Source organism: Cupressus sempervirens, chromosome 2 (assembly GCF_028749045.1).
Source record: "Cupressus sempervirens isolate cs-2001-9-10 chromosome 2, ASM2874904v1, whole genome shotgun sequence".
In the NCBI taxonomy this organism is placed as follows: Eukaryota; Viridiplantae; Streptophyta; class Pinopsida; order Cupressales; family Cupressaceae; genus Cupressus; species Cupressus sempervirens.
In genome coordinates this window covers 492,358,439-492,380,579 of record NC_143119.1, presented here as the reverse complement: position 1 = coordinate 492,380,579, position 22,141 = coordinate 492,358,439, and positions in this window count along the sequence as shown.

The window sequence follows — 22,141 nt, the reverse complement described above, 5'->3', positions numbered from 1 at the left end:
ATCCACCACTATACTTTTCTTTTATCAAATTCAATCCCACAGATCTCTTAGGAATACACAACTGAATACCCTTAAACAACATACCTTCTTGAATAAAATATTCATCAAACTTGGTTATTCTATCAAAATAGGTGCTCTACACTCTCTCTACATCTTAGAAAAATTATAATCAATATCATACAACTCCTTCATTTCATCAAAACCAAGAACTTCAACTTTCATCTCGATCAACAAACAACATCTTCTACTTAATGCATCATCAACTTGGTTAGTGCCTCCACTCTTATGCTTAATCACAAATGTAAAACTATACAAGTAATCAAACCATTTTGTAATGCCCTATTGAGGGATCCAAAAGAATTAACCTAAAGTTTTAATAAGTTTGTCAAACATTTTTTTTTCTTTCAAACAAGAAAGATGATCATACACATTAAACACACAGTAGCAGAAGCAATAACATACAATCAACTAAACCATGCATAACAAGTTACATTGCTTAAAGATCCCATGATGTTGAATCACATTTAAATCTAATTAGTACTAAGTCTAAACACTACCACATCCACATGAAAGAATAATAGAAAATCCAAAGTCCATAATATACATTTGTTCTGAATGCCTCTTGGCAAATTAATTTGGAATGCTCAATCATCCATTGTACATGTCACAGGGTATGAAAGGCTTAAAAGAATATACATGTGTAGAAATAAAGATACATCAACCTCCTTGAATCCATGATACAAAGTACAAGAAAATAGATGAAACCATCCACCATACATGATACATCCATCCATCATAATAGATATAAACATCCAACATGAAATAAAATTATCCATCATAAAACACATCTAAGTGTGCAGTTCCTCCCAACTATCAATAGCATCATTAGACCATCGTGGACCCTAGCCATCTCCTATGCATAACATCCCAAGTCACTGATAAGATCGCCAGTATTATAGTAATAGGGACATCACTACTAAACATACTACAACATAAACATAAGGAAATTTAACATGTTAATCATCAATATAAGGAAATGCATCAGTAAATAACGTCATCTAAACATGATACCAAGCATCCTAAGAAGCTCCAACCACAATGACTACAAATGGATCTCAATGGTAAGGGTAAGAAGCACTACCACTCGACCTCATGGAACCTAAATGGCCCACTCCCACTGTGCTGAGGAGATAGTATCAAGTTCCAATAGGATAAAAAACATAAAACATTCCTAGGCAAGGAATTCCTAATAGCCAAAACTACCTCACATGCTACTCAAGAAGATAAGATAATTCAAAAAGAAAGAATACTCAAACCAATACCAAGACCACATAACCAAACATCATACATGAACCAAGTATAAATTGAATACCAAGATCATAAGATAAAGTCAACGAAAGATATTCACCTCAAGTCAAGAACCACATGTCAAAAATACATTATCCATGAATCGCCAATCATCATCAATGAAAGTAAATAACCACAATAAACATATCCAATAATAGGTACACCACCAGAGGTAAAAAAAATCTATAGAGGAGACTTAGGCTACATACTAGGGAGTGTCATCACATGGTCAGCTACTTGAGTTACCCTAGACTAATCTCTTAATAGACCCTGGACACACAAGCATTGAGTTACCCTAGACTGGTTACTTTGAACCTCGAACCCTCAATGTGACACATGCGGAACCAGAAACCCCTCTCAAGAAGATGAGGCAACCAGTTATACTATCATCCCATTCCCATCCTTAGTCTATACAAGTGCTCAAGGCATGGGCATGGAAAATATCTCTAACTTATCTTTTTAGTGTGTTTACCCCCCAAAATATTAATTACTAGATTATCACTTATTACATAACTTACAATAGGTTACCTTGGCATTGACCTCTTTGGATCTCAGACCCCTACTGCAAGCCACTTCCAAAGATATGTACCTAGACAACCTCTCCTAAGAACATAAAACACAGTTGTGTCCCATACCACAACACCCATAATGATCAAACTTGGTTCCTTAAAAAGCAACCTGAAAATAAGCTGGTTCTCCAAACCCAAGTACACATAAATGCTCCCCAAAGTAAATCCCATAAATATAATTTCAATATGAATCACAAGACACATCATGACATTCAACCACATAAATAGTATAAAAGAAATTCCACAAAGCATCTAGTGTACAACCTAAATTGGTCAACATTGAATCAACCTCAAAACCCCAAACATAAACATCACACAGAAGACAAGGTGTAAGTTCATATTTTGGCTTCTTTAAATCGCATGGTTAGGTTAAAGATAAAGGTTTCAGTTTTCATCTCAAAGTATATTGCAAGTGTATAACATTCTTCATTTAATCTACAAGTCAACCCATTCATTTATATAATTATCCCTATAATAATTTTTCTAAAATCAATTTCCTTAAAATACTATATGGGTAAATGTTTTGAATCACTTAAATCATTAAGATTATAACTAATGATCTCCCAATGAATTAATTTTGATTTAAAAATCATTATCATTATGGATTCATTGCCTTTAAATACCCCCGCTTTAATTTGATCTCCGTTAAATTCCATTTATTTAAATTGATTAATAATTCATTAGATTACTCCAATTATTAACTAATCTTAATTAACTTAAATTTAATTTAATTAATTAATAATTTATAGAAAACTAATTAGAAATTAACTATATTAATATTTAAGTTAATAAATAATATAACTTGTTAATAAATAAAATTAAATAATAAGTAATATCAATATCTTAATAATAAATATTATTAATTAAATTAACAATATTATTAAACTTATTAATTTAAATTAGTAATTAATATAAAAACTAATCAACAAATATACTCTTTTATAAAAATAATAATTAAAAATCTTTATAACAAAATAGAATTTCACATAGCACATATACTAATTAAAGTCGTTGGTTTAATTTAAAGGTTGTGTGGCTTGCCCTCTGTTGTAGGGCCTACGATGGCTGCCACAGTACCTGTGACAGAGGGAATGGTTGCTACCAGCACTGTAGGTAAGTGGGGTTGGAGTGGGGTTAAACCCCCCCTCCCAAAGTATATTATATAATTTTTTTAAATTATTAATACTCTAACATGTATATTATGCATTTTAAAATCTAATTTATTTAAATTTTGATAAAAAAATATTATCCCCATTACAAATTAAATATACATATTTATATTTTTTATTTTTAATATATATATATATATATATATATATATATATTAATAATATTTACAATGTTAGCCTGATAGGAAAATTACATTTAACCAATCTAATTTCTAATTTCTAATTTTCTTTCTTATTTCAAACCCTTCCTGAATGAAATACTAAACTCTTTAATCTAGAAAATGAGGGTTTTTTGATTACTTTTCTAATCTCCACATATGCAAAAGATATTGGCAAGCATTAAATAATCAACAATATTGAAAATGTTTAAGGGTCAGGGATAACTTTAAGAAACCCCTCCCAAAAAAAAAGCCTAAAATGCTGGCGAATCCAACATCTTGGGGGCAGGAAAATTTTAATATCGAGGGCGATTTTTTTGTTCCATATAATGATTTTTTTTTTTTGCCCTAGCAAAAATCATTTTAAATGTGGCGAATTAATATTTTTTTCACTGATGGATATACAAATGATGGCTATTTTTTCCCTTGCAAAAAATGAATTAATAATGTCAGAGGCGAATTACTTGTTTTGTAGGAAAATGAATAATAATGGTCTTGGCTAATCTTCAGTGATAAACTGAAAAATTGTTTAATTTGAAAGTGAAATTTGTACATGTATTGGTTAGTGACTGTATTGACTGCTGAGTAGTCACTTTCAAGTTTCAACTTGTGTACTATCTTAGGTGTGTTATTAATAATGTCGTAACATTGTTACATCAGTGTCACAATTACCAAGTTGACTATTGTCACTTTTGTTATGTTAATAGTAAATACAATAGTTTTATTGACTATTGATTAGTTAGAGATCAACGATAGTAGATGCATCTCAGGGCCACTCACTTGAAAAGACTTGGAGTCGCACATAATTTTTCAGAATGGAGACACGTGAAAAAGTTTACATGGAAATCATTAATTATGTCAGGCACTATTGATTGTCCGACATTAATTTCAACACATTTTGGCATTTCACACACTTGAAAATTAATAAGAATATGAAAAAATAAGATATGGAAGATCGTGAATGCCAAAGAATTAGATGCAACTACAGTCTACCATTAAATAGGCTCTTCAATTCCTCTTTCAATATCATTTCTCATATTCTAATTTCTTCAATTTGAATTTGGTTTGTAGTTGCACTTTGCAGAGTTTTTAGTTTCTTGAATCGTAGTCATGGATATGCCAATTCATTTGAAATGCACTAATATGGCTCTGTAAAAGCCCTTTCTGAGAAAAATTGTTGATGATGTCCTTGCCATGGTTTGTAAGGTAGATGGCCGAAGTCCTTTTATCTGCCATGTTATATGCATGGTACTTAGCCATGAATTCTTGAGAAATGATAAGAGGTACCATGTCTCCACGGATATTACCTCTTGCTTCCTCGTGTCTCTTCTCGATCTTGGAGGTAGGCAAATAGACATGCTGATGCTTCTGCGTAACGTTTTTAAGGAAATGTTTTTAGAAGATGATGTAAAAATTATTATATTGGCCAAGTAGGTATCAGGGCTAGTTATTGGCATCCCTTTTGCAGATGTAGCAGACAAGTGTTGGGAGGAAGTCATAGGGTGCATTATACATAAGCATTATTTCTTGCTCGACATGAATGAATGGCAACTGACTCGTCATCGGAAGTGGGTGCGGCTCGGAAAGAATTTTCTGTAGAAATGGTTGTTGTTGCACGATGACGTCAACAAGATGGACTTCACATGGCTAGATGAGTTCAGTAATATCATCTTCTCCAATAGATTCCTCGCAGACAGAATTGAAGACCTTTCTGATTAAAGGCTTCAATCCCTCGGCCCCTTAGCCCACTCATGCTTCCAGCCTCCCTGGTTCCCTATTTAGTGTTCCTTGTTCCCTTGGCCCTTTAGGGCAAAAAAATGTTTTCAAGATATATGTATTTTTCTTTGGATTGGGCCCTGTCCTTTTTTGTAAATTACGAAATAGTAAAACTAGGCTGATTAGTGATTTGATCAACTATTTTGAATATGTAAGCTATGAATCAGTATTATGTACAATGTACAGTCTAAAATATTATCAATGAAAACAATAGTTTTTGGCTTCTCAAATCGTTGTTCTTCTTAGTCTATGACTTTGTAAGTTTGTTTTTGGCATCTTGTTTCTCAAATTATGCACTATTGAAATGTTACTGTTAGTCTGGAACTTAGTTTAAAATAGTGAACTGTTAATAATTAACTATTTTTCTTTAATCTGATTGGTTAAAAGTTAACAAATGGAGCTTTAAGGAAAACTAAAGATTAATAGATTATAACCTTAACAAAGTTAAATATAATTTTGATAATTTGTGTCAAATTTTTATTTCAAACCTATCTTGTCACCTATTTCTAACTTTTTTTTCATTATGAAATCTTTTAAATGATGAAGAATAGTTTATAAACAATTATCACATTTTTCAATATTTGTTAAATTTTAATAATTTATAGATATTATAACTATATTATATTTTAATTTTGAAACTAAATAATAAATATGAATAAAAATAGAGCATTTGCAATTATATTTTTAAATTGTAACTATAACCATATCATATACATATAATATAATTATTTATAGTATAATATAATATAATATAATTATAATTTATAACCATGCATATAATATTTATATAATAATAATAATAATAATGAGTATGACCATCTCAATCTGATAGATCGACAACTTGGGATGAATTTCGGGCCGATTTGGAGAATCTTTTCCTATCTACCCAGATTCATCCGGAATCGTGACACGTTAAATCTTTTCCCATCTGCCCAGATTCGTGATGATCATTATATGTTTTATTAAATTTATTATTATTATTATATTATATTATATTACATGGTTATATTTATATTTTATTATATGGTTATGATTATATCATATGGCTATAATTATATTATATTATAGTATAAATAATTATATTATATGTTCTATTATATAATAAATAATTATAAATAAAAATAATATTATTTTTATAATAATAATAAATCTTAAATAATTACATAATATAAGTAATATTATTTTTAATTGAATGCCAAAAATATATTATAATTTATAAAAAAATACATTATTAAAATATAAAATATAAACCAATGCACTTACATTTAAAAAAATTAAAAATATTTAACAACAATAATAATTTAATTAAAAATAGTAGAACATATGATATAATTATTTATACTATAATATAATATAATAATAACTATATAATATTTATATAATATAATAATAATAATAATGACTATCGAGTCATTGACGGTCCGGGAGGAATTTCAGGCCGATTTGGGGAATTTTTCCCATCTGTCCAGATTCGTGTCACGATTTCAGATGAATCTGGGCAGATGAGAAAAGATTCTCCAAATCGGCCCGAAATTCCTCCCAGGCCATCAATCTATCAAATTGAGTCTGAGATGTTCATTATATATTTTATTAAATTTATTATTATTATTATTATATTATATTATATTACATGATTATATTTATATTTTATTATATGGTTATCATTATATCATATGGCTATAATTATATTATATTATATTATAGTATAAATAATTATAAATAAAAATAATATTATTTTTATAATAATAATAAATCTTAAATGATTACATAATATAAGTAATATTATTTTTGATTGAATGCCAAAAAACATATTATAATTTATAAAAAAATACATTATTAAAATATAAAATATAAACCAATGCACTTACATTAAAAAAAATTAAAAATATTTAACAACAATAATAATTTAATAATTTAATTAAAAATAATAGAACATATGATATAATTATTTATACTATACTATAATATAATATAATTACAACCATATGATTTGATATAATCATAACCATATAATATAATATAATTATAACCATATAATATAATAATAATAATAATAATAATGACCATTGAGTCATCGACAACTCGGGATGAATTTTGGGCTGATTTGAGGAATCTTTTCCCATAAGTCCAAATTCATCTGGATTCCGGATGAATCTGGGCAAATGGGAAAAGATTCCCCAAATCAGCCCGAAATTCATCCCGGGCTGTTGATCTATTAGATTGAGATGGTCATTATATATTTGATTAAATTAATTATTATTATTATTATATTATATTACATGGTTATATTTATATTTTATTATATGGTTATGATTATATCATATGACTATAATTATATTATATTATATTATAGTATAAATAATTATATTATATTTTCTATTATAAAATAAATAATTATAAATAAAAATAATATTATTTTTATAATAATAATAAATCTTAAATGATTACATAATATAAGTAATATTATTTTTAATTGAATGCCAAAAAACATATAATAATTTATTTAAAAAATACATTATTAAAATATAAAATATAAACCAATGCACTTACATTAAAAAAAATTAAAATTATTTAACAACAATAATAATTTAATAATTTTATTAAAAAAATAGAACATATGATATAATTATTTATACTATAATATAATATAATATAATTACAACCATATGATATAATCATAACCATATAATATAATATAATTATAACCATTTAATATTTATATAATATAATAATAATAATAATGACCAGTGAGTCATCGACAACTCAGGATGAATCTCGATCTATCAGATTGAGATGGTCATTATTATTATCATTATATTATATTATTTAATATAATATTATATATAATATAATATTGTATATAATATAATAACAATAATAAATTTAATAACCATTTGATAGTTTATAGATCGAAAGCTCGAGATGAATTTTGGGCCGATTTGGGGAATGCTTTCTCATCTGCCAAGATTCATCCAGAATCATGACACGTGTAACTTAAGTATGTCACTACATTATTTAATATCGACTTTGAGTCTTAACAATTTATTACGGTTAGATGTACATTGTACATAAAAGTTAAAACCATTAATTACTTATTACTTTCATTTTAACTATTAAACTTCAAGTATTACCTTTTTAGAGTATGAAGTTGAGAGTTCTAGAAGTGTAAGACGAGAGTCCAATACAATAGCCATAGGGTTTTCAAATTTTAAATTTTCAAAGACTGGCAGAATTTCATTTTGTGTTCTGATTTCTAAAGACTGAAAGTGTGAAACTTGGGTATTAGATGACAACACCAATTATCCAATCTCAATTCCAAGTATTTAATTTTTTTCAAAAAAATTCTATTGCAATTTGTAGCAATAGAAATCTTGATTTTAATTGTCTTAGGTTTACACTTTACAATTATTTTGAATAGGGTCTGAAGTCTAATAACCAATAGTAGACAGACATACGAAAAACAAAGTCAAAATCCTCTCAAACGAGTGCACCCATAAAGAAAAAGAACACCATTATACAACTCAGACAAGTGCTAAAAACCCTAGGTTTCACTAATGAATGTCGTGATATTTTTGATCTTGTTATCCATGGAGATTTTGGAATCATGGCAATTAGACATTCATTATTTAGTAAGTGGAAAGATCCCTAGAAGGGGAGAATTTATTACAAATATATCATCAGTATTGGTGCATATACAAATAAACTAGCTGCTCTGGTTACTGGATTAGCAAACCTCGCTGTACCTGAAGTATTCCCTTGCCCTAAAATTGTAATGCTATGTGCTCAGAATTATGATGAAAATAGAAAGGTAATTGTAAACCAAAACACTCAGGAGGAAATTTTATCAATAACTAATAGTGAATTTTTCACTCTGTTAGACCTAGGGTTAGTGTTTAGAATAGAAAGCTCTAAGGAGTGCATTGACTTGGATAAACTAACTTAGGCTTATGACAAGCTGGAAAGAAGCTTTCAAGATTCATATATTAAGGGTTTAATACCCTCAGAGTCCACTACTAGTGTTACTATTACACAGGACAAAGACCATAAGCCTCCTTATTAGTATGATATTTTTGTGCCATGGGTTCAGAATACTATTTCTTTGTTATCATTTTGCTTAGGATTGGATAGTAACAAGGAAGTGGGGGGCAATGTTCTTGAAATGATTTATAATATCTATAGTCGAGGTTAGTCAGTTGACAATATAGCAGTAAGATATGATTTTTTTCAGTACATTGTTGAATCTATGCAACAAAAATTACTAATGATTAAAAAAAGTACAACTACAGGCAAGATGAAGACATTTAGGTTCACAAGTTACTTGTGCTACTTTCTTTTAACAAAGCATTGCCCAATATTTGAGACAGAGAAAAACAAGCTTGATATTGAGGTCTATAAGTTTGATGAGAAAACTCAGAAGAAATCAGAGACACCAAGTCCAGTATATGAGTGGACACATAAGATGAGGATGACTGCTAGAAATAAAAACTACAACCATTTTGTAGACTTCTTTTTGGCATCTATTTACCAAAAAATCACAGGCACTACAATGCCTAGATTGCCTATGTCTTATAAAGATTGCATTCAATTGGGAAGTCAGATTCAATTGGCTAACTAGTTCTTCATGGAAGAGTACACTGTCTTAAGGTTTTACGGTTCAATGATTGAACCCTGCAAACTTTCAATGCATGTTACAAAAAGGGTTTTTTCACTGGAATATTTAAGGCAGATGGAGAGCGCAGATGAAATTTTCAGTGGACAACAAAAGAAAACGATATTTCCTTCCTTGCCTTTCGCAATTGGAGGCCTCACATTTGAGAGAAAGGCTTTCAAAGTGGCAAATGAATTGGTAATTTTTTTTTGCTTTCATTTTTTTAGTCACTAGAATTATGATCCATTGAACATAATAAAAACAAGACTTACTGCCAATGAGAACTCAGTGAGCAAATATTGTTAGATTGTGGTGACTGATCAGGAAAGTATTGTACATACTTCATAAATAGTGGGGTTCGGGGCATCGCCTCAAAAATTTTTTTTCTTGGAAGTAGCCGACATGGTAGCCGACATATTATGGCCGACATATGGCCGACATGTTATAACCCTAAAGCGGTTTAATACTTGTATAAAAAGGGCTTAGGGTTGGGTATTTTTATGTGTGGTGATACGAAATTGGTTCTTGCGGCGGTATTGAGCTGTAAGGGATTACGGATTGTAATCAGGTTGTAATCACTGGATTGTAATAAGATCAGACTTGCTGTTTGGTGGACATAGCCCAAGGATTGGGTGAACCACGTTAAATCTTGGTGCCTTGTGTTCATTTCTGTGTGTTCTATCATTTTTGTTATTGGTTATATTTGCATGTAGTTTTTATTTCTGTCCGTGGTTTATCCTGACAAGTGGTATCAGCGCCTAGTTTTGGCTTGGTCATGGGTTCAAATCTCCCCGGTGCCTTCCCGACCCGTGTAAGCACCTGGTATGCGCATCGAGGGGGATATTGTTGGGTGATGCGATGCGCTCCCCTGCCCACAGGTGGTTAATTATGTGGTGTTCCATGTTCACTAATAGTCATGGCTTTTGGTGCAACGGAAAGTGGGCCCTACAAGTGGTATCAGAGCCTAGTTGTTTCTCAGTTATCCTCTGCAGGAAAGTCTCACGGTTAAGTGGGAGTCTCACGGTTGAGTGGGAGCAATGGCAGATGATGGTAAGATGAGGGTTGATAGGTTTAATGGGCAGAACTTCCAGTTATGGAAGATGCAAATGGAAGACTATTTATATTAGAAGGATTTATGGAAGCCGTTGGAAGGAAAAGCCAAGAATCAGGGAACTATGTCAGAGGCTGAATGGGATCTTTTGGACAGAAAGGCACTCGGAAGCATTCGGTTATGCTTGGCACCATCGGTGGCATTTAATATTACAAAAGCAAAGACGACAGAAGATTTGATGAAAACCCTAGCGACATTGTATGAAAAGCCCTCCGCTTCAAATAAGGTATTTCTCATGAAGCGTTTATTTAATATGAAAATGGCAGAAGGTGGATCTGTTGTAGATCATTTAAATGAGTTTAATACTATTACTAGTCAATTATCTTCTGTGGGTATCAATTTTGATGAAGAAATTAGGGCTCTCTTGATTTTGTGTTCTTTGCCTGAAAGCTGGAATGGCTTGGTAATGGCGGTGAGTAATTCTGTTCCTAGATCAAGTACCCTAAAATATGATGATGTGATCAGTGTTATTTTAAGTGAGGAAACTCGTAAAAAATCCTCAGGTGGATCTACATCAAGAAGTGCTTTAAATGCACAAAGCAGGGGCAGAACGACTGAAAGAGGAAGTAACTCTGGAAATCGTGGAAAATCAAGAGGAAAGTCAAAGGGGAGGAGGTCTCAATCGAGAGGACCAAATGATTGCTGGTACTGTGGGAAACCAGGGCACAAAAAGAAAGATTGCTGGACTCGAAAGAAAAATGAAGGAGATAAATCAGATGGAGACAAAGAGGCAAATGTGGTAAGTAATAAATCCGAAGAGGATGCTTTGCTTCTGTCTTTAGAGAGTGTTGATGATTCATGGGTTTTAGATTCTGGTGCTTCTTTTCATGCTACACCTCATAGAGGTTATTTCATTGATTATGTCCAAGGGGATTTTGGGCTTGTTTATTTGGGGGATAATGAACCCTGTTAGATTGTTGGAAAGGGAAAAATTAAGATTAAGTTGCAGAATGGGAATCATTGGCTACTACATGAGGTAAGACATGTTCCAAAGCTGAGTAAGAATTTAATTTCAGCAGGGCAACTCAGTGATGAGGGTTGTGTAATTACTTTTAATGATAAAAATTGGAAGGTTTCAAAAGGTTCCCTTGTAGTAGCAAAAGGTGTGAAATTAGGCACCTTATATCTTTGTACAGGTCATATTGTTCCTTCTACTTTGATTGTTTCAGAGAAAAATGAATATTCAGGAACAATTACTGCAGTTGAGCAGGGAGAACAAATAGCTGTTGTAGATTCTGATACAGCGCTGTGGCACAATAGACTTGGGCACATGAGTGAGAAAGGTATGAAAGTACTTCATTCAAGGAAAGTTTTACCAGGTCTAAAATGTGTGAATATGGATTTTTGTGAAAGTTGTGTGTATGGAAAACAAAAGAGAGTGAGTTTTGTAAAGACAGGGAAGGAAAACAAAAAGGAGAAATTAGAGCTTGTGCATACAGATGTATGGGGACCGGCTCAGGTATCTTCCCTTGGTGGCTCTCATTATTATGTTACATTTATTGATGACGCAACTAGAAAAGTATGGTTTTATTTCCTTAGACAGAAATCTGATGTATTTCAAACTTTTAAGAAATGAAAATGCTTGGTTGAAAATGAGACTGGTAAGAAATTAAAATGTCTTAGATCTGATAATGGTGGTGAGTATTGTAGTCATGAATTTGAAGATTATTGCTCCACTAATGGTATTCGTAGACAAAAAACTATTCCAAGGACTCCACAGGAAAATGGAGTGGCTGAACGCATGAACAGGACTATAATGGAGCGCGCAAGGAGCATGAGGTTGCATGCTGGGTTGCCCTTACACATGTGGGCGAAGGCTGTCAATACTACAGTATATTTGATTAATAGAGGTCCCTCTACTCCTTTGGGCTGTGGTATTCCAGAGGAAGCATGGACTGGTAAGAAGGTGAGTTATTCTTTTCTCAAGACCTTCGGTTGTGAAGCTTTTGCTCATATAGACTCTGAAAATAGAACCAAGCTAGAAGCGAAATCAAAGAAATGTGTCTTTGTTGGATATGGCATTAATGAATTTGGCTATAGGCTTTGGGATTTTGAATATCATAAAATTATAAGAAGTCGGGATGTCATATTCAATGAAAAAGTGTTGTAAAAAGATCTATTGCAGCAACATGAGAAGAAAGAAGATGATTATGTAGTGCTAGATGATACTCCAAAAGCTGATGTTCCATCCATTCCTCATGATGTGCAACAACTGCAACAACAAATACCACACACACCAGTGAATGTTAGACGGTCAACAAGGCCAATTAGACCTCCACAAAGGTTTTCTCCCTCTTTGTATTCTATTTTACTTACTGATGCTGGTGAACCTGAAAGTTATGATGAAGCTATGCAGGTGGATACTAAGATTCAGTGGGAGTCTGCAATGAAAGATGAAATGGGCTCTTTGCTGAAAAATAAGACATGGGATTTGTGCAAGTTGCCTGTAGGTAAAAAGGCTTTACAGAATAAATGGGTTTACAGGTTGAAAGAAGAGGAAGGAGGTAAGAAAAGATTTAAGGCCAGGTTAGTTGTAAAAGGATTTGCACAGAAAAAGGGAATTGATTTTGATGAGATATTTTCTCCTGTTGTTAAAATGACTTCTATTCATACTGTTTTAAGTCTTGTGGCTACTGAAGATTTGCATTTAGAGCAGATGGATGTTAAAATAGCCTTTCTTCATGGTGATTTGGATGAAAAAATATATATGGCTCAGCCATAGGGTTTTGAGGTCAAAGGTGAGGAGAACTTAGTCTGCAAATTGAAGAAAAGTTTATATGGCCTGAGGCAAGCACCTCGGCAATGGTATCTAAAATTTGACAGTTTTATGCATGAGCATGGATATAACAGGTGTCATTTAGATTACTGTGTTTATTTTAAGAGGTTGGATGATGATAGCTACATTATTTTATGTCTATATTTTGATGATATGCTTATAGTTGGGTCTAACATGCATCATATTAAGGGGCTAAAATGTCAGTTAGCACATGCATTTGCTATGAAGGATTTGGGGGCAGCAAAACAAATCCTTGGTATGAAGATTTGCAGAGATAGGAAGAATAGAACATTGACGCTATCCCAAGCTGATTATGTTGAGAAGGTGTTGCAATGTTTCTCTATGGAGAATGCTAAAGCTATCAGCACACCTTTACCTGGTCATTTGAAATTGACTAAGGAGATGTGTCCCAAGACACAGGAAGAGGAGGATACGATGTCCAAGGTACCCTATGCTTCAGCTCTAGGAAGTTTGATGTATGCTATGGTATGCACTAGGCCAGATATTGCACATGCAGTGGGAGTCGTTAGCAGGTATATGAGTCATCCAGGTTTTGAGCATTGGAATGCTGTCAAGTGGATTCTCAGATATTTGAGAGGAACATCCAATAAGTGTTTACACTTTGGGGGCTCTACTACTGATTTACAGGGCTATGTTGACTCAGATTTGGCTGGGGATATTGATACCAAGCGGAGTACTACAGGTTATGTCTTTACTGTTGGTGGGGCAGCCGTGAGCTGGGTTTCTAGGCTACAGAAGATTAATGCTCTCTCCACTACAGAGGTAGAGTATGTTGCTGCTACAGAGGTAGCCAAAGAGATGATATGGCTTCAGTTCTTCTTGGAAGAATTGGGACATCCTCAGAAGGATAATTATTTGTTCACAGATAGTCAGAGTGCCATTCATCTTGCTAAGAATTGAGCTCTGCATTCTAAGACCAAACACATACAGTTGCGGTACCATTTCATTCGGTCAGTTTTGGAGGATGGACAGTTAAAGCTGGAGAAGATACATACCAATGAAAATCTAGCAGATATGTTGACAAAGGTTGTCACAAGGGAGAAGCTGAACTCCTCTTCAGCTTCAGTTGGTCTTTTAGACTAAATGTGAATAAAAGAACAGTAGAGTCCAGGGTGGTTTGATCTAGTAGGAGCCCCATGCGGTAGTTTTATTGCTACAGGATCAGTCTCCAAGTGGGAGATTATTGTTTAGTGTGGAGCCTGATCAGTCCCCAAGTGGGAGATTGTTAGATTGTGGTGACTGATCAGGAAAGTACTGTACATACTTCATAAATAGTGGGGTTCAGGGCATCGCCCCAAAAAAATTTTTTTTTGGAAGTAGCCGACATATTATGGCCGACATATGGCCGACATGTTATAACCCTAAAGCGGTTTAATACTTGTATAAAAAGGGCTTAGGGTTGGGTATTTTTATGTGTGGTGATACGAAATTGGTTCTTGCGGCGGTAATGAGCTGTAAGGGATTACAGATTGTAATCAGGTTGTAATCACTGGATTGTAATAAGATCAGACTTGCTGTTTGGTGGACGTAGCCCAAGGATTGGGTGAACCACGTTAAATATTGGTGCCTTGTGTTCATTTTTGTGTGTTCTATCATTTTTGTTATTGGTTATATTTGCATGTAGTTTTTATTTCTGTCCGTGGTTTATCCTGACAAATATCAACACCAGGAGATGTCATTGATAGAAAAGTTAAAAAAAAAGGATTCGTGGGATGAGGTTAAGAAAGAGATGGAGAAACATGCAATAGAGAATAATATTTTAATGCAATAACTATCATCCCAAAATACAACATTGCACATATCAGAGTCACACAAATCAGGGCCTCTGACATACTTAAATTTCTACGAGAAAGCATTTGAACCTTCTAAGAAGTCTATACCGAAAGCAATTAAAGAGGCATGCATATCTGAAATGTGGTGTTATACCAAGATAACTGAGTTTTGGAAAATGAGGCAAAATTTGGGTGAACCAAAGACATCACCAAATTTTGAGAAAATTGATGAGGATGACCTTTTCAGCACTTATTGGGATAAAGAGCATCCAACTGTACTATATCAACTTGATAGTTGCAGTGATAGTGATATTCAAAGACAGGAGGACCTCCAATCTGATGCTGACATTCAAGGTATTGAGGATTCTAGGTCAACCAAGAGTAGAGATATTATTAAACTTCAAATGAGTGATTCTAGTAAACAAATGTATGGTAAAGGAGCAACTATGATACAAAAAATGGGTTATGTAGGTATAGGCCCATTGGTGCAAGTGGTGATGGGATTTGGAATCTAGTTCCAGTACCAGACCCACCCAAAAGAGAAAGTAAACCAATCATTGAAAACTCCAAGATTGAAGATTATTCATCTAAAAAGAGAAAAAAAACATTATAACTTCTGAAGGTCATCCCAACACATTAGTTGTTAAATCTTCAAATCTAGTTGTAGTTGATCCCACTGGCACTAGCACTGACACTGGCACTAGCATGGATGAACCTTGTGCAAAAAAGAAAAATCTTATGACAATTACACTGCAAGAAATGTCAGTGGTTACTTCAGCAATGTATGCACCAATGGCTTTTGTACAAAACCCTAAAAATAGTCCTAAAACACTAGGATTTGGAATGGGCCATCTTCAATATGTTGGTAATCCTCAAAATACAATTGTAGGTGGAGTAAGTTTAGCTGGAGATGGAGGAGCATTAGCATTCAATGATATAGTTGATAATTCACCTTTCAAACACTCAATTGTGTCAGAAATAGACAAATTATGAAGACTTTGAAAAGTGATGCAGTTGTCGAATGTCAGGGATCTACTAACAAAATATTTCCAACATATGATCCAAACAATGAAATGATGAACTTCATGGTTGTTATGCCCTTGGGTAGACATAATAATCCACCACAAAATTTAATAAATCATAATGATATACAAGTTACCAGTCTTCAAATGGATTTGTCAAAAGTGAAAAATATTGACAAAATCAATATATCAAAAGAGAGCAACAAAATGGTCTACTCTACACTTCTTAAAGTGGAGAGGGAAAACAAAAAGGCTTACAAAGCAAATAGAAAAGTTATAGGCAGACCTTGATAATGTGAAGGCGAAGGAGAAAGTAGCAGACAATAGGTTCAAAGAATTGCAAAATAGGATAAAGAAATCTTCTCCTACAGAGGCAACTGTCCAGCAAGAAAAGATGAATGAACAAGTGCAACATTTGACTAAAGAATTGGATGAGTGCCAAATAAGACTTAGGAATGAACAAGCGTCTATTGCATAGTTATTCAGGTCTATAGAGAGTAGTGCACAGGTCATCAATCAATTGAAAACTGAGCTGGAATCTACTGCCAAGGAAAATAAAATTTTGAAGGATGAATGGGAGAAGGAAAAGAAAAAAGTGGAGTCTAGGGCAAGTATGATTTTTAATTTTCAAAAGGAATTGGGGAATGAGAAGAAAAAAGAGGAGTCTACTATCCACAATTTGAATAACTAATTGGAGAATATGAAACAAAAAGAGTTGTCAACTGCAAAAACTATCAATGATTTGAATGAGGAATTGGAGAATGCAAAGAAAACAGAGTCTAGTGTTACTGCAAGCACTAACACAATCCACAAATTGAGGAGGGAATTGGAGAATGCAAAGAAAAAAGAGGAGTAATCTACAAAGAAAAACCTCAATTTGAGAAAGGAATTGGAGAACACGAAGAAAGAGGAGTCTACTCAAAGTCTCTATGATTTGAAGAACGAATTGGATAGTGCAAAGAAAAAGGAGGAGTCCACTTCAAAGACAATCCATGATTTGAAAAGGAAACTTGAGGAAAAGAAAAAAAAAGAGGTAACTACTGCAAATAAAATCCAAGATTTGAAGAAGAAATTGGAGGATGAGAGGAAGAGATCAACTAATTGGCAAAGACAACTAGAGGAAATGTAGAAAAAGAGTCAAAAAGAGATCTCTGAAATGAAGAAAAAGGTGGAGAATGTAATGGCAGAAAATAGAACGACCTTTTCCAAAGACCATCATGTGAAGGATACTATAATAAACACAGTTAAGCTTATTAAACAAGAAATTTGAAACAAAATAATGATGATCAGTTATGGTTTAGTTGAATGGCTTGATTTAAATAGCAATCTCAGAGTTGTATTTGAAAATGTAAAAATTGATTTTCAGGCTAAAAGATAAATCTTCACCAATTCCTTAAAAGATCTTTTTGACCAAGTTCTCAATAAACTAAAGAGATCTAGTGTTAGGATTTGGAAAACCATGGAATAAACAACTGCTTGGATGCCTGTGTAATGGCCATTAATGTCTCTCCACATTGTGAAGAAGTAATGTCAATTGGTGAATTGCTTAATTCTGCTTCCAAAGAGTTGATGAAGATGAATAACACCATAGTGAACTTGTTGAATATTGGATTACCAAATCTAGCTAACTCAAAAAGCACATTCATTGGAAATGAAAATTACATGAAAAAGTTGTAGGGAAGGATGAATTTTGATTTAGGGAAATTGCTTGAGGAATTCACTCCTGAGGGAATTGCAAGTTGCATCAAACCACTGTCAACAATGAGTGATGCTATAGATAGATTCCTCCTATCATATGATTCTATCTCTCAGAAGTATTTTTTGTTGATGAGACTAAAACTAATTAGCTACAACCTCAAAAAAATGGGGCTTCCAAATGATGCAGAATGGAACGCCCTAAAGAAATTCAGTGAAGTTGGGTCATCTTCTCAAACTGTTACTATTGCTATTAGTGGCAGTCATAGCTGATAGCACTAAGTAGTAACACTGTAACAACTTAGTAAGTGATAGAACTATAATCGTTTTGTTACTTTTTTCTCTTTAATTTCAACTTTGTTTAATGTTAATTGTTACAGGAATCAAGAGCTAGCATATCAAGATAGTTGGGCAGCCATGCACTAGCATACTATGGCATATCAGGAATCAAGAGCCAGCATATCTAATCATATATACAATTACAAATTGACCTACAGCTATTGTTTCTCCCTTGTATTTACAAAAGGGAATTCACAGGCATTGCAATTTGACATTGAGTCATTTGCAAAGGGTTGTAATTTTTTGTAATCGACAATCATTAAATGTATTATGTTATAGGCTGATTTGTAATTATAAATTATAATACAATTTTTTTTAAATGGAGCTTATTCTATTAAATGCATTATGTTACAATTTCTTAAAGAAACTAGAATCAATAAAAATCTCCACATGTAAGTACTAAGTTTGTAACATCAACATGTTCAAAAATAAATAAATAAAATTAAGCATCTATAAAGGGACAATGAATGAAGGCTATAAATTAACTTCTACAAACATGTTACATAATTAATTAGTAGGTAGAGTATTAGATTAGAGCTACTAGCCTACTACTTGACTCACAAAGAAGGTTGAGAAGCTGCTATAGTTGCCATTTTTCCTAGACCAACTTAGCATCACTATCATGAAAATCCTCCTCATTTATTGCATATAACATTTCATTGTTTGTTATTTTTTCTTCAGATTCACTGTCAACATTAGACTCACTATGCATGCCAAATTCAACATCATCTTCATTGCTTTGACTTTCAATATCATGATATGAACCACTACCACTGCTACTATCATTGCCACTTGTGTTTGAAAAGTTGGCAATCCCTCTTCTTTGACATCACTTTCTCCAAATGTTGACAGCCCTGTCATAAGGGAAACTTTCTACCTCATACCTAGAATTATAGAGCTCAACAAATTATCTAAATTTTTGTCTAATTTGTTTCTAACCTTTGACTTAAGGAAGCCCAAAGTACTAAAAACTCTTTCATCCACCACTGAACCCAATATCATTGTCAAACATAAATTGGTAAGCTTGAAATATTCTAGTATTGCCTCTCTCAATTGATTGCTCTCACTGAGGCTTTTCCAAAGCTTTGTTATCACTCCCTCTTCATTTGGGTTCTCCATAACAACATATTGTTCCCTCATTATGTTTGCAAAAGAGTATGATTTATCTCTTAGTCGAGTTTCATGTAAAATTTCATTTATGGTGACTCCATTGATTACTTTAGGTGTGCAAAAATGTTGAATCAGAGTCGTCATCCTTCTTCAAAAATCAGTTGGACTGTTCAGAGACCAATATTGTGGAAAAATAATTGACATTACTTCCAGTAGTTCCTCTGGAGGGAATTTGAATCTAATTTCTGACGACTGATTGTAGAAAACTTGCTTGACAGAGTCAAGCACAGAGTCTTTGATCTTCTTGAAGGCTTCACTTGTAACACGTGAAAGTACCTTCTCTAGTTCTGATTCAACTTTGCTTCCTGCTTCGTTGGGGTTGGGGTTGGGGTTGACACAGGCATAGTACTGCATTGGTATGTCAACTCCACGTACCTTGGCATATACCTCATCATTTGCACCAATATGTAAAAATTTCTCAGGATTGTTCAAATCTGAGATTTCTAACCACTTTTCAAACTTTGTTTCATCTAATGGTAATAATTGGTACAGAGTATCCAGGCTACTACATGTCATTTTATGCAGCTTATTATATTCTGTAATGTACATAGCTCTTTGTTGAACTTTTTTTATAATATTTCTCATGTCTTGTATCATGGGGAGAATAGCTGCTAAAGTTAAGAGTACCTTAACATTAGTTAGGCTTGAATATAGCTGAGGGAATCTGTCTCACACAGAGTGGATTAGTCCAAGCAATGATGGGTATTCAAACATTACTCGATGCGCTGGTCCATCCAAAGAGATCCATCTGGTATCATTGTCTTTAAGAAGCTTCCTCCCATCAGTAATTCTTGCAGCAAAGTGTTGAAATCCCTGAACTCATTTTGGACTTCGACAAAAGTATTAGTAAATCTCTTTGATCAGAGATTCCACTTTACTTACACAACCAAAATTTCTGAAAATTCTAAAAGCTAGATTCACTCAATGGGCCATGCAATGAATGGGAATAACGTAGGGTGTCAAATCATTCTTGATCTTTTTGCAAAGACCACCTTTATGACCTTGCATAACAGAAGCACCATCTGCTCCAACACACACCAACTTTTTGGCAATCTCCATGCTATCCAAACCTCCAGATTCAATTAGAGTAATCTTTAATAATTCATATAAGTTTTCAGCTATCGCGCTATGATTCAATTTAGCAATAGATAGTAGAAATGGTTGACGACAAAGATTGTTTATAGTATAAACATGCATGCACACCCAGGAAGTATTATCAATTGTTGTAACTTCATCTAGAGACAATGCAGTGAAATTTGAGTTTTTTATAGATTCTTTCATATCTTCTATTTCAACCTATGCAAGACATTTAGTCCATTCCCACCCGTTTTTTACTGACCAGTGACTGTTAGGATAGTTTTGAGTTTCCAAAAAATGCAATAATGCATTCATTGTAGGGTAGTCTGTCATAGGGCATCCTCTACTCAATATATAAAAGACAACACCTAATTGAACTACTTTTCCCATATTTTGCACTTCCATTTCTTTCCCAATGAAATCTTCTATGGAACCTTTTACTGCAGAATGCTTTTCCCATATTTGCTAGTGTAAATCGTATATTTCAGCATTCTTGATATGCAGACAGTTCTCCTTTGTTTTCCAAGTTAGCATGGATTTTTTGACTCCATCTATAATTTCCTTCTTGTAAACTTTACTGACATGCTTTTCTATGGTATCAATTTTAAGCTGCAACCTCTTCTCCTTCTTTGTTATCTCTATGCAAATCTTACATCCACATTCTGTAGGAGGCTCACCATCATTTGGATTGGGTACTGGTTCAATGAACTAGTATTTTTCCACCCATTCTAACTGAAAATTCCTTTTGGATAGATCCCAATGAGATCGATCTTTCTTCGATTCCAGTTTTCTTTTCCCCTTTTATGCATGAACCTGATTTATGGAATCAATTTTGGTTTTCTCAACTGACTAGTTCAGGACTAACTTCAACTCTATAATCTCAGTTTGTGACTCCCTACTCAGGGGAAGTTCTTCCAGATCTTGTTGAAGTTCGTCCTTGACTGAGATATCAAGTTCACCAACTTGAACTTCAATATTGTCTGATGGTCCAACTTGTGATGAATCTCCTTTTTTAGTAACCACTGGAGATCTAACTTGTGAATCTTGTAAGTTGCCAACATTTCCACCACCAAAATATGCTGCTATGGTTTTGTGTTTTGGTAATGGTGGCCTCTCTTGGATTTCAGGAATCAAACCCCTCTTGTTTGACATGGCAAACTGATAAAGGCTGCAAAAAGATATCAACTTAGTTGTTGAACAAAAGACTTAACTACTTAGACTACATATAATAGCAATAATATGATTCATTCTCAAAAAAAGGGTACTACAGTACTACAGTCTATGGTAGTACCCAACATAATTTGCAAACCTAATACCTATAGGCTATCTTAGCATGTGAGATTTCCAATCACCATCGAACACTGGACAATGAAAATAAAAAAATAACCAGTACCACTTACAAAATAATTTAAAAATCACTTGCCTTTTACAAAATCCAGGGTCCACAAGTTAATGGCCAATGCACTCAGCACTCTAAAAGTTCGACATCAA